This window comes from Podarcis pityusensis, assembly GCF_964106645.2.
Source record: "Podarcis pityusensis genome assembly, chromosome: 9".
NCBI lineage: Eukaryota > Metazoa > Chordata > Lepidosauria > Squamata > Lacertidae > Podarcis > Podarcis pityusensis.
The window spans coordinates 35,214,676-35,228,031 of NC_138034.1; the positions used below are offsets into that span (position 1 = coordinate 35,214,676).

Genomic DNA, 13,356 nt, shown 5'->3' on the forward strand with positions numbered 1-13,356 from the left:
CCAAGAGGCACAAGTGGCTTCAGCTAGAGGGAAAGTAATCAACCTATATTAACACATAAATACACATTTTGCATCAGTGTATAGGATTCTTGAATTCTGAAGCCTTAATAGCAAGATGTGATGTATTTCCTTCCTTCAGCAGTACCCCAGTCAAAAAAAAAATATTCCACAATTTCTGCAGTAACACATTTTGTATTTTTCTGTTGTGGATCTAGAATGGGAAGTAGGTCATTTGGAAAAGAACTACTGACTAAGCAGTTCTGAAACAACAACAAAATAATAATAATAATAATAATAATAATAATAATAATAATAATAAATTTATACCCCACCCATCTTGGGTATAACAGCAACAGAAATGTTCATAGATCCACATTCCAAATACTTTCCTCCCCCACCCCATCACCAACTGCTGCTCATTGCCATATAGGAAATACATCCATTGACAACTTCTTGATGGAAGACAAATATATTTCTATTGATGAAATCCAGGCGGGGTGGGGGGGGAAATCTTGTAAAAAGTTCTTTGTCATCATCAAAAGGCAATAGAAACTGTGACAAGAGTGAGAGAGATATTTTTAAAACAACAAACTTCTTCATCTTTTGGGGGGCAGAGCACCAGAGGTAGGCATAAAGAATGCCTGGTGACTACTCAATGGCAGGATCTTTTAGAACCTATACCAGTGCCTTCTCCAATGTATCATATGCAATAAAACTTTGGTCAGAATGAATTTTTTATGCGATTTGATCCCAAAGAGGGAAACACATAAGTGCACACATACTGCTCTTCCCCAAGTGGCAGTAATCTGTTAGGGGAAGAAGAAGAAGAAATGGCCTTTTTGGAGATTCATGTAGTGCATAACATTTATTTGCTTGATGAGACCTGTAACCCTGTCTCAGTGGCTTTGGAAAAGCTACAAAGTTGTAAATCATAATAAAAGATGGTATTCTGAATCCTCACAAAATAGGCAGTTGCCAATTCAGGCTGGTTAGTCTCAGGTAAGTCCTTTACATAATTAACAACTCATTCTCCCTCGCCCTGCAACACTCGCTAACCAAATTATCTCCTTACATCAGTTTGGGGTAATATTCAGGACCACATTTCTCTTGAGGGGCAACCTCTGGTGAGTGATTCCAGAGGAAAGCAGTGGGCAGATATACAAATTTGATTCATAGCTTATGTAAAGGGACACCTGACCATTAGGTCCAGTCGTGACCGACTCTGGGGTTGCGGCATACAGCTTCTGGGTCATGTGGCTAGCATGACTAAGCCGCTTATGGCAAATCAGAGCAGCACACGGAAATGCCGTTTACGTTCCCGCCAGAGTGGTACCTATTGATCTACTTGTACTTTGACGTGCTTTCGAACTGCTAGGTTGGCAGGAGCAGGGACCGAGCAACGGGAGCTCAGCCTGTTGCGGGGATTCAAACCACTGACCTTCTGATCGGCAAGCCCTAGCCTCTGTGGTTTAGACCACAGTGCCACCCATGTCCATCCTATAGCTTATGTACTGTAGCCTAAATTCTAATCATGCAAAACCAGAGGTTTCTGCCCAACACCCCAATCACACCTCCCTATTCTCTATCCAATGAACAAGAGGCATGATCATACCTCAAGAACCAATCCCAGCAAGGCAAAAACTGGAGGCAGGGCTGGTGAAAGAGGGTGTGGCCTAGGGAAAGGGCGGAGTCCCAAGGGTTAGATGGAGAGTGCTACATTTGGCCTCCAGGGTTGAGGCTCCGTACCCCTGCTTTGTATGATGTATGGTGCTGTATTTAAGAAGTCCATTTGCTTCAAAAATCTAACCAGGTTTCCCTTGGATAGTTTGCAACAAATACTGACCTATCTGCCTTGAAATTCTCAATCTAATCTAAATAGGGCAAGGAAAGGTTGCATGGAGGGCTTAGTGTGCTAGATCCTGAAAAGCAATCAGCCTCTTCATGCATTGCCACTCATGTTGGCTTGTTGAATGTGACATCTGCAAAGCATATTACACTCATCTGAAGACGTGTGCATGCACACGAAAGCTCACACCAATAACAAACTTAGTTGGTCTCTAAGGTGCTACTGGAAGGGATTTTTTTATTTTGTTTACACTCATAATGACAGTGATCTTTATAAAAGGACAGGAAGCTTATTTTTATTTATTAAATTCATATCCTGCCCTTCCTCCCGAAGTATCCCATGGTGCCACAGGTAATGCCACTAGGATCAAGGATCCCAGTTTGACGGCTGAAGCCCTATAGACACTCATCTGTGAGTCAGGCCCATTGAACTCAGTGGGACCAACTTTTGAATAAACTTTTATTGGATTGTACTGTTTATGCATTTTCCATTCATATGTTGAGAAGTAATTCCCATGAATAAAAAAACAACAACAACTGATGGCAATTTTAGAAACTGTCATCAAATGGCAGCTGTCACTGAAACAAAAGAAATCGCAATACGTATGGAAATACTGACCCCTTTCCAGCCTCAGACTTGTGGGCTTTCTGAAAAAAAAAATAGTTCAATTGCTTTACTTCTGCAGTTCAAACACATATTTCGGGGGGGGGGGGGAGCTGCAGAAATGGCTTTCACAGGGCAAAATGGTTGTACAACTGTTTCCTTCCTATCAATCACCTTTCCAAACTGTCTTTTAGAAAACTGTTTATAAAGCCCTGGGAAAGCAAGAAGAATTGTTTTGTGTGACATTTTGGGAAATGGCTTTCTGTAGCCATTTTATAACATCTTCTGGTCTGAATGTGAAATCAGCAGAAGTTTATGTCAAGCTTTTGGCTAATTAAATTCTTCTACAGCCTTTAAAACTGTGGGTGTGAGGGTATATTTTGTTTGTCTGTTATTATGGTACATATTTTAGTGTTTTTATGTTGTAAACTTCCCTGTGATCCTCAGATGAAGGGCTGTATAGAAATAATCATCATCATCATCATGTAATGTGTGATAAATTGCCAATTGTTCAATAACAATAATCAGACGGTGTTCACTGCAGAGAAGAATACAGATTTAAAAGGTTCTCTCCAGAGATTCCTGATGCTTTCACTTTCAAATCTCTATTGTTTTGTAGTAAATATGTTTTAATAACCTGATATTATTTTCATTCAATAATTGACAATTTCCTTTTCTTCTTGAAAGGAAGAAGGTTCAAGGCCTCAAGTATCACAATTACAGTAGTAAAGGGAAGTTTTTAAAACAGTAGTTTTAAAAAATCACTTACATCTTAACAGTTATCATTCCCCTTGGTAAAAAGACTGTAATTTATCATTTATTATGACAGATGTAACAAAGTCACTTATAATAAGACAGAAATGAAAGTATCACCTTAGACATCATTTTAAAAGAAATTAAAGCCATTAAGGATTTTAAAGATAACTAGTAGTTTGTGATGTCTAACAAATCATATCAGGTGTAAAGATGTAATCCTCCTCACACACAGCCTGGCCTGGCTCTACCATTGGGCAGAGTGGGGCATCTGCTTCAGGCAGCTGTTTTTGAGTATCATGAATGGGTAGCAAATCGTTGTTTTTTCCTGGATAGTATCAGGCTAAGTCATAAAAAGAAACCAATGCTTAACTTAGCATTTACTAAGGTAAGTACATTGATTTCAATGGGGCTACTCTGTGTGTAATAATGGATACACCTTAGAAATTATAATTGCTGCATTTTTAAGGCCAGGCCGAGGGAACATTACTCTTGGAATTGTCTGTCTTCAAAACAAAATGACTTAACATTGCTTATTATAGGTTGCAGTCAATTATCTTTTTTTAAAAAAAATAATATTTATTAATTTTCCAACAGTTTAAACACAACACTACTAAAAACAACAACAATACAATACAATACAAAAACACATAAAACTAACAAAACAAAAACAAAACCCATTTAAAATACATCAAACAATTTCATTATCTTATCTTTCATTCACTTATTTCCACGATCTTCTCACACCTCCCTTTTTGTATTCCACATCTGTTAATTGTTTCAGCAATTCCTTTCCATCTTCCTCTGTTTTCTATCCTATAATTATCTTAACACATTCTAACCTTATTTTTTCCTTTAACACTCTATTAATCTATTTATACTTAATTCCTTATAACATTTCTACTAAAGCCATATAACTTCATTCCAACATTTTCCTAACATTCATTAATTTTACAGTATTTCTGTCAATAGTCTTTAAACTTTTTCCAGTCTTCTTCCACCGACTCTTCTCCCTGGTCTCGGATTTTGCCAGTCATTTCCGCCAGTTCCATATAGTCCATCCACTTCATCTGCCATTCTTCTTGGGTGGGTGAATCTTGTATCTTCCAATACTTCGCGATGAGTATTCTTGCTGCTGTTGTTGCATACATAAAAAGAACAAAAAAAGAGGTTCTGTCCTTCTTTGGGACCAATTGGCCGACCATGCTCAGGTGAAAGGCCTCTGGTTTCTTCAGAAAGGTACAATCCCCCCTCTTCTCCTGCCTCCAAGGGGGGAATTTAATGTTCTTTACCGATGGAAATTTAGTCTTTTGCAAAAGGCTTTCCAAGACTTCAGCTTGCAACCTTATTGCCTCTATTTACAAAAGGGGAAGGTGGACTTCCTGTTTTGAACCTCCCCGTTACGATGCCAAATTAAACATTTAAACATCCAATTCTCCCGTTTCAGCTCTACTCACGGGTAATTACTTTAGAGTCAAATTGTCCACAGGAAAAAGTCAGCGCTCTCCGACAACAGCTATGCGGCTTCGCTCCGTGGAAGAAGCAGACGATTCGAAGCACCGCGCCGCTCACCCCGCATCGCTCCGGATCCCCGATCCCGGGTTTCCCCGCGAGTAGGGGAGGCGCAAAAGGTGCCCGCCGAATCCCACGCCCCCAGGCTTCTCCCGCCTGTGATTTTTATGGGTCTCTGCCTTCGCCGTGGCGGCCAGATCCAGATTCCATCGGAGCAAATTCCTCCCGGTCAGAGGAATTCCGCCATTGCTGGAGGCGCCTCCCCGGAAGTCCTCGGTTGCTGTCAATTATCATTCAGAGCAGACCCAATGAAATTAATGGCCATATCTAACTGAGGTTCAGTAATTTCAGTGGGTCTACTCTGAGTAAATATTTGTTGAATACAACCTTATGTACCATGGCATCGGAAGCAGGGTGGTGACAAAATATATTAAGCCATGTACACTTGGTCTTTTAAAGCAGAAGCCATGATAGTATTCAGATTTGAGGTTTATTGCATTAGTTTTACTAATGCAGCCGGGGCTGGTCCATGGCAGCGGCAGCCTCTCTTCCTCTCTGCAGCAGAGCAAGGGAGGAGGCTGGCAGGAGAGGCCATGGAAAGGCAACGGGATGCTCTCAAGTAGCTGTAGTCACCACTTGGGACAAGAGCTGGCTCATCCTCTTCCACAAGCTCAGCGGCAACAGCACAGATGGAGGAAATAGGGACATTCTAGGATCAAATCAGAAGACAGGATGGCTTTCGTAGTTCAGGGGCTGTCCCTGGAAAATCAGGACATGGGGTGTGTGTGTGTGTGTGTGTGTGTCACACACATTTTACTGCCTTTTGCTTAAGTTTAGTGCTGTAGAGTCAGTAAAATAGAATAGATTTTTAATGTTCTGGTGGTACAGCTCATATAAGAGCATTAGAAATCTAATGATGGTTTGTTTTAAGATAGCAGAGCATCAGAATTCTAGCCAGGGTACTGTAATGCCAATTACTAAATCACCTCACACGCTCTAATTCCGCCTTTTATATCAATGACAGTTTTCGCTATATGAGAATTTAAAGAGTGACCTTAGACTGCATCAGATTAATGGCCTGTCTAGCCCACCAACTGGCACCTGTCTCAAAATCAATTGCTGTGTGGCATACTGATGCCAATTACTTGAGAGATCAAGTAAAAGGAGGTGTGGGGTGGAATGGAACTCGGGACCCCACATTTGCAAAGCACCTCTGAGCAATTGTATAATCAATCCTGTACTGCTGTGTGCCATCAGAGTTAAGCATAAGAAATGGTTTGATTTAAACATTGTGCCTAGTGTAGCACACGGAAGATTATAGGTAAGGGTTGACTAATCGATACGTCCAATGCTGAAGAAAATAGGCCAGATTTCCAGCTTTTGTCAATTGACTTTGCAGCCTCAAGTGGAGTAAATCTATTGAGTGGAGTGAATCAATGGAAGAGCATTGCTTTGCAACTTTGCAGCCTTATTTCCAAATATTCTGGTTGCTGAAAGATTGTTCCCTTGAACTGTGAAGTAATTTGAGGGTTGGAGTATAGATCTGACTCATAAATTATGCCAGTGGATGCCATTATATAACTATAAAGTCATTAAAATAATCAAATTCTACTTCTACTCACCTGCTTCTCTTTATATTCTTCTACTCCCCCAGATGCAAAAGATGTGTTGTTGGTCTCTGCAAGAGTTTTATTGCTTTATAATTCCATCAGAATTATGCTTGAATTCCTTGGGTTACAAAATGCCCAAATTTCCAGTAAAATGTGTATCTGTCTTCCTCCTCCTCTGCATTTTATTTAGCACTGAATACGCCCCTAAAAATTAGGTAGGGGCTTTTTGCCAATATTAGAGTTGCTGGGGGAAATCTAATAACTGGAGTGGGAGTGAGGGGCTTACTAATAGAAGACAAGGCAGCCAAAGGATTGCACTTTCCACTATGCAATTCTATCTCCGAAGTGCAACTGAACTTAATGGACCTTGTTTCTGAGTAAGCACATTATAGCAGTAAACTTGTAGAAGACCCAAAAGGGCTTGATTTCTGAGCAGTAAATGACATCACTTGGCCCATTTCTCTCATAGAGATGCCTGACAGACACTTTCTCATGGAAAACAGCATGATGGCTTAGATTTTATTAGATTTCCAGTGGCCTAGAGCAGAGAAACGTCCACTGTCCATTGATATAGTGGTTAAAACGCTATTATGTATGTACATATGTATGTATGTGGTGTTGGATATGCAACAGCAAGGATCATTTGCTTGTAATTTAAGGGATTAATTCTGTTCTCAGTGTACATCTGCTACCCAAGCCAGTGGGTGGAAGTGTGGTATGGCAACCAAACAGAATGGCATGATCTTCACTAAGGCAGCAAATGCTCCTATTGGTTATGTAGTTCTTAGGGAGTTTACCTCTGTATGTTTGTTTGCATATCTTACACTATTCTCAATAAGGCCCTTCCCTAAAATCCCAAACACCTCTGTTTCTTTCTCCTCAACATATACCCTCATTTTTGTTCTCTTTCCTTAGTAAAGTATGTCAGGGTTGATTTTCTCTCTGACTCTGCATTAATTATGTGACTCTGTTAACGTATGGATAAGAGTGGGTTATGCATAAATCCAACCAAGCTGGTTTCCAGTAAGCTTCTAAAGTTTCTGTTACATTTCACAAAGGAGGTAGACTGCACATACTGTAAGTCTCGTTGACAAGCTGTAAGCCTCTGAAGATGGTTCCTCTGCCTTGTTATCAGAAGCTTCATTCCTCCAATCAGTCTCATCAGGCTGGGATTTCCTTTGGTCTTCCCTTTAAAATTCATAGTGAATACAACAGTATTTATTCTCGTCAGTGGTGCTGTTTCATAATCACTGACAAGCCTGGCAGTTAAAAATTCATAGTAAGGAAAGCAGCTCATTAGAGCTTTCCTTTAAACACTAATACATTCCTGCTCAAACAATTATATCACATAATTGTTCCAACTCACAGCAAGGCTCTCAAGCCAGTAATTACAGATTCACCCAATGTCTCTTGTAGCTTTTAAATCCCCTGGAGTGAAGCCAAAGTTTCTAAACGCCATTATATTTTTTTAAAAAAATATATCCATGCAATATTCATATCTGAAGTTGTGGTACTATACACCCTAATCCAAAACTCAGTTAAACTGGAATATTTGGATTCAAGGCAACTTGATCCCACTGGCTTCATTTGGGTCTGTTACCAACATTCAAGCAAGTCTCTCAAAATCTATGCTTTGCTGCTGACACTTTACACCATATCGAAAAAATTACAACTCAGTTGTAATGAGATGCATAGTGGAAACAAGCCAAGGATCCATTGAAAAGATCAGAACCTATTTTGAAAGCTGTGCTTTAGCCCTGGATTAAGATACCTAATGGGAGGCAACATCCCTTAGCACAAGGGTGCCAATTTGAATAAAATATTGGGGGGATATTGGGGGGATCCAAGTAAGCCCTGAATAACTGATCACATGACACGGTCACAGACACCATTTGAGTGGCAATGCCCATCAACTCTGGCGGCCCCAGCTCCCTGAAATATTTTATCGGGGGGGGGGGGGGCGAAGACCCCACAGCCCCTCAGAGTTGGCTCCTAGACCCAAACACATGTAAAGGGCATTTCTTTCACACTAAGTAACCACACCCATTTTCCTCATATTCATGTGTAGGTTCTTAGCTCTGTACTTCTAGACAGTCCTTCAAATCACAAGCCTAGAGCCCTCATCTGCCTTTCTGACCATTCCTGAGCACAGTGAATTACTCTGACAGAAGTTACCCAACTATCTACTCCAGGAGTGGGAAAACTCAGGCCCAGACACATATAGCTACTTGGAAGTTGGGCAGTTCAGCTTGTGGCTTTAGAAGGTTCAGTGGCTTGTCTAGATAGCAGTGTTCTTCATTCCTTTGTTCCACCTTAGGTTTGGTAGCAATTTGACAATATACAAAAGACCTTTCATAAAATAAGACATTATTTTATTATTCATTATAAATCAATATTTAGAAGACATGGATGATTGTTTCCAGCATTTTGGGGGGTGGGGTGGGGATCAGCGACTCAGCATTTGCTTGCAGCTGTGCTCAGATACGATTCTCCTGGGATATTCATTATGTATCAGCCGAAAAAGCCCTACTCCAGCTTACTGACAATGAAGTATCTAAACAATTTTATCTCCAGAAGGCTGTTCTCCCACACAGCAATTCCCTCGTTACAATGCTAAATATTACTCACACTTCAAAATTTTCTTCAGTACACCACAAATATATGATACAATTTCACCATGCTTAAACATTTTCAGTTAATTAATTTCATTGGGATATTTAGGCACATGACTGAATCTCACCCACAGCTTAACGTTACATCATTGTGCCAAGCAGTAAATCTCTTACGTTCTACCCAGCCAAACCCTTCCAAACATAGGGAGGAGAGGTAGATATGTGGAAGGGTAGGGCAGACTTTCAGTACTGTTCTGTGTGGCATTTCTGAATGTGTTATTGGTACTGCCCCAGCTGCCACACACTTGAAATGGGGCCACTAATGTCCCTATGGAGGATGGCCACTAGCCACAATGACTATCTTCTACCTTCACTGTCAGAGGAATTGCAGGTGGACAGAGTGCTGTTGTGTTCATGTCCAGTTTGCAGGTTTTCCAACAGGCATCTGGTTGACTACTGTAATAACAGGATGTTGAAGTGGATGGGCCTTTGGTCTAATCCAGCAGACTCATATTATGTTCTTATGATGCTTTGTAAGTACGTGGCATCATTTCCAGGGTCATTTTATGCTAAGGGCCCTGCTCCTGCTTTTATCCACCTGGCCCAAGGCTGAGCCTGACAGGCTGCATAAGGGCTGCTGCTGGACAGCAAAGAGTACTGCTTCTTCTTTTAAATTGCTTTAGAATTGTGCTTTTAAAAATGTCTTTCTTTTTAGGTTTTAACTGGTTTTAGATGGATTGATTGACACCCTATGCCCTTTAAAAATGTGTTGGGGGGTTTACCTTCCCTTTCTTCTCTAAATGGCTCATCTCCCAGGCGATTACCTCATCAGGAAACTGGCCTGGCTTATATTTTAACATTTGCCTTGATTAAATTCTAACCCCTTCTGGACCCAGAAATATAGGGAGTCTAGTATTCATTAACTCATAACACTATGATTCATTGTCCAACCACCTAACTGAGTATGTCTCTATTACTCTATATGTTCTACAGCTGTTTACTGATGCTTTGAAAATATACAACCAAGGTTTACAGGGTATTCTGTGCAAAGTATTGTACCCAGTGCCATAGCCGTGGAGGATTTAGACTGCATTTGGGCTTTGATATCTGTGTCAGAGGTGCCTTTCATGTGAGCAATGTATAATCTAGTCAAACCTATGTTTAAGGTTGAGCTTCCTCTGTAGAGTGCAAGCAACATGACAAGATTTTAAAATGTCTTTAAAATGCATCTTCAAATGGATCTAAAAATATCTAACGAGATTGCTGCCTCCTCCTAAGAACTTCCCCAAGCAACCTGACTTTCTTCAAAGTTCCAGTGGGAACTCATTTTCTCTCAAGAACAACAAGTTCTCAGTCATTGCTTGAGGCAGGCTGGTTCTCTATTCTCCATAGTGACAAAGCACACCAAATGTAAGCATGTTCAAAATTCTACAAAGCACAATTTTCATTTTTTGTCCTGATGGTTATTTATATCTGCTGTGTCTTTGTACCCTCTTTTGTTTTCTGTAGCTGGAAGAAGAAGAAGAAGAAGAAGAAGAAGAAGAAGAAGAAGAGGAGGAGGAGGAGGAGGAGGAGGAGGAGGAGGAGGGGGAGGAGGGGGAGGAGGGGGAGGAGGAGAATTATACATCTCTGCCTAACCTAGGAATAACAGGACTGGGGTAACCATGGGCACAACTTTATGAACTTTGATGCAACAAGGATTTGCAACAAATGTTTTTAATGCATTAATTCAGGGTCAGCAAAACCCATTGTTGAGTTTGAGGTGTTATATTACCTATATTCTTCTCTTCAAGCCACATATTTCCTGGTATTTAGGGAGAGCTTCCTGAGTCACAAGTGGCCCAACCCCACAATTTTAAATGTGTGGACCAGATTAATTCCAAAGGTGTTCCTGCCCCCAGTGCTAGGTCTGACAGCCAAAAGAGGTGGTTCTAAGGACTTTCCATTCACCACAAAGGTGTCTCTGACTGCTCACCAGTGTGGTTGCTTTTATCTCTGAATTTTCCTGCACTGCACTGCCCTGTCCTGCCATTGCAAACAGACCAAAACATCCCATTTCCCAGCATTACTCACATACTTTCATCTGAAGTAAACAGTGTTGAGTATACAGTGGTGGTTGTAGGAAATCTCTCTAAGCCAATCTCATCGAAGGGCAAAAACTTCCTGCTTGGTTATTATTATTGGTAATAGTTGTAATAAGTTATTGATTGACTTCTATACAACCGTTTCAGAACAATTTACAATTAAAAAAAACAGTTAAAACAGTTAAACAAGCACACACATTTTTTTTAAAAAAAGGCATTCATGGCAATGTCCCATTTATCCAGCTGGAAAAGTCTGTCAGAACCAAAATATCTTCAATTGTTTCTGGAAAGTGCAGCTAGTGGGTGCCTGCGATATCTTAGCATGAGTGCTGTTTCACAGAACACCAGCAGCAACACCAGAAGCCCTGCTCCGAGTTACTGCAGAGCAGGCTTCCAAGATATTTGAAACTTGCAGGAGCAGGAAACTTCCACACACCACAGTGATATACTGAGTATATAAGCTGATTTCTCAAGTAACTATATATGAGTGGCTGCTATTACAATTCCTTTAGTGGGTGCCAAAATCAAGGCACTTCATACAGGGCCCAGCTAACTGTGGCAGTGCTTCTGTCCAGGGTGCTGAAAATTCTGATGGAGCACTTCCTTGAAACACTCCATGAGATGCTGTTGTTCAGGATGCACAGGCTTACAGGGTGGCCTTTGAAGCATTTAAAGAATTGCTAGCTTGTCTTAAAAAGGCAAGGCATTGAGTTCGGGTGCTGGATGGGCCATTTTGAGGAACTGAAGGTTGAAACCATCCCACTGAGCAGTATCCTGAAAGGAAGGACAACCTGTAGCCTCCTCTATCTAGTCTGAAGCAGATCCAGAGCTTGTCTTTATGCACATGGGGAATCTTGTCATCTAAGTCTTCCATGTTCATGCTTTATAGTAGAGCACCTCTGCCACCATTGATATAAGCTAGGTTTGTGCTAATGCTGACCCATTTGTATAGGAATGGCCTATATTGTGCTTACATCTTTCGAAGAGAAATATCTCATTCTGATTTTTAGATTCAACCTGCCTTAAATCCTAGTGGCAAATGTGCTAGATAAATATTGAAATATTATTTTACCTTATTATTAAAATTTATAGATATGTGATGTTCTTGAATGAATAAATGGTATGAACATGAACTTCTTTATTATGCTAAATGTTCACCTGTCATGTGGCTGATTATTCTTTTAAAAAAAAAAAAAAAGATATTTTCCAAACACTTAACACAGAATATAAAATATCAGCTAAGGGAGAGAAAGAGAGAAGAAGGGGAGGAGGCAAGGGATCCATCCAAACTTTAATTGCCATGAATTTCAATGATATACTTGTTAAAATTCAGCAATTATTTCAAAAGCACAGATGAAAAGAGAGCAAATTAGATGAAGTACTAAAGAAATAAATGTCCCCACTGTCTTTTCTTTAAATCTTTTTAACTGCCAAATTAATGCTCTTTCCACTGCACTAATGTTGTTCAGTCGTGTCTGCTATTCCAGTCAGGGGGTAATTCTAGGTGTCTCTTTCCCTAAGGATATATCTATTAAGATCTCTTTTCATTTGTAAAGAGAATTGCTTTAATTTGAGTACTAATTGCAGGGAGATCACATGAGCTGCCATCTTTTAAATAGCTCTCAAATCTGTTAAAATAATTCCAATAATACTTACTTTGTGGATGCTTCATGATTGCAACACCTTGCAATCCCTTAATAATGCTCCCATTTCTGTTCTTTTTAAAGATGCTAACTTAATAAGGTTTCCATTTTTCCTCCACACTGTTATGTTAGTAGAGTTGTCATGTATTCAAATTAACGAACTGAAATACAACTACAGCATTTTTAAAAACAACAATAGTTAAATCTACACAGAGCTGTGAGGTTGTCCTCGCAAATATATACTACTACTACTACTACTACTACTAATAATAATAATAATAATAATTTATTATTTATACCCTGCCCATTTGGCTGGGTTTCCCTAGCCACTGTGGGTGGCTTCAAGCAAAATATTAAAATACAACAATTCATCAAATATTAAAAGTTTCCCTAAAAAGAGTGCGTTAGAAATCCTGGAGTTGTTTTTAACCATTGAAATGACTGGAGAATGTCATTTATAAAGGAGCTCTAGTCCAAATGAGAACACACACAGCTCTAGATCTGGGTGAGTGTGTGTAAATGTATTAGGGAGCCCAGCATAGTTGATTGGTAGATACGATGCACTGTCTTTGTGAAGCCCTGACTTCTGGGCAGTTTTCAGTGCAGTGTTTTCTAACATAAGGACCTGAGGCAGTAGTTCTTAGAATATATGAGAGATGGTGATTATCATTTAATTGAGAAATAATTTATACT

At 40.0% G+C, this 13,356-nt stretch overlaps 1 long non-coding RNA gene across 1 annotated transcript in view; it reads right to left on the bottom strand.

Moving 5' to 3' along the window:
- Positions 1-13,356, bottom strand: part of LOC308485788 — a 55,729-nt gene that overhangs the window by 13,649 nt on the left and 28,724 nt on the right. The window contains exon 2 of the long non-coding RNA XR_013990779.1: positions 7,401-7,512. This is a non-coding gene — a long non-coding RNA (uncharacterized lncRNA). The remainder of the gene's footprint in view (positions 1-7,400; positions 7,513-13,356) is intronic.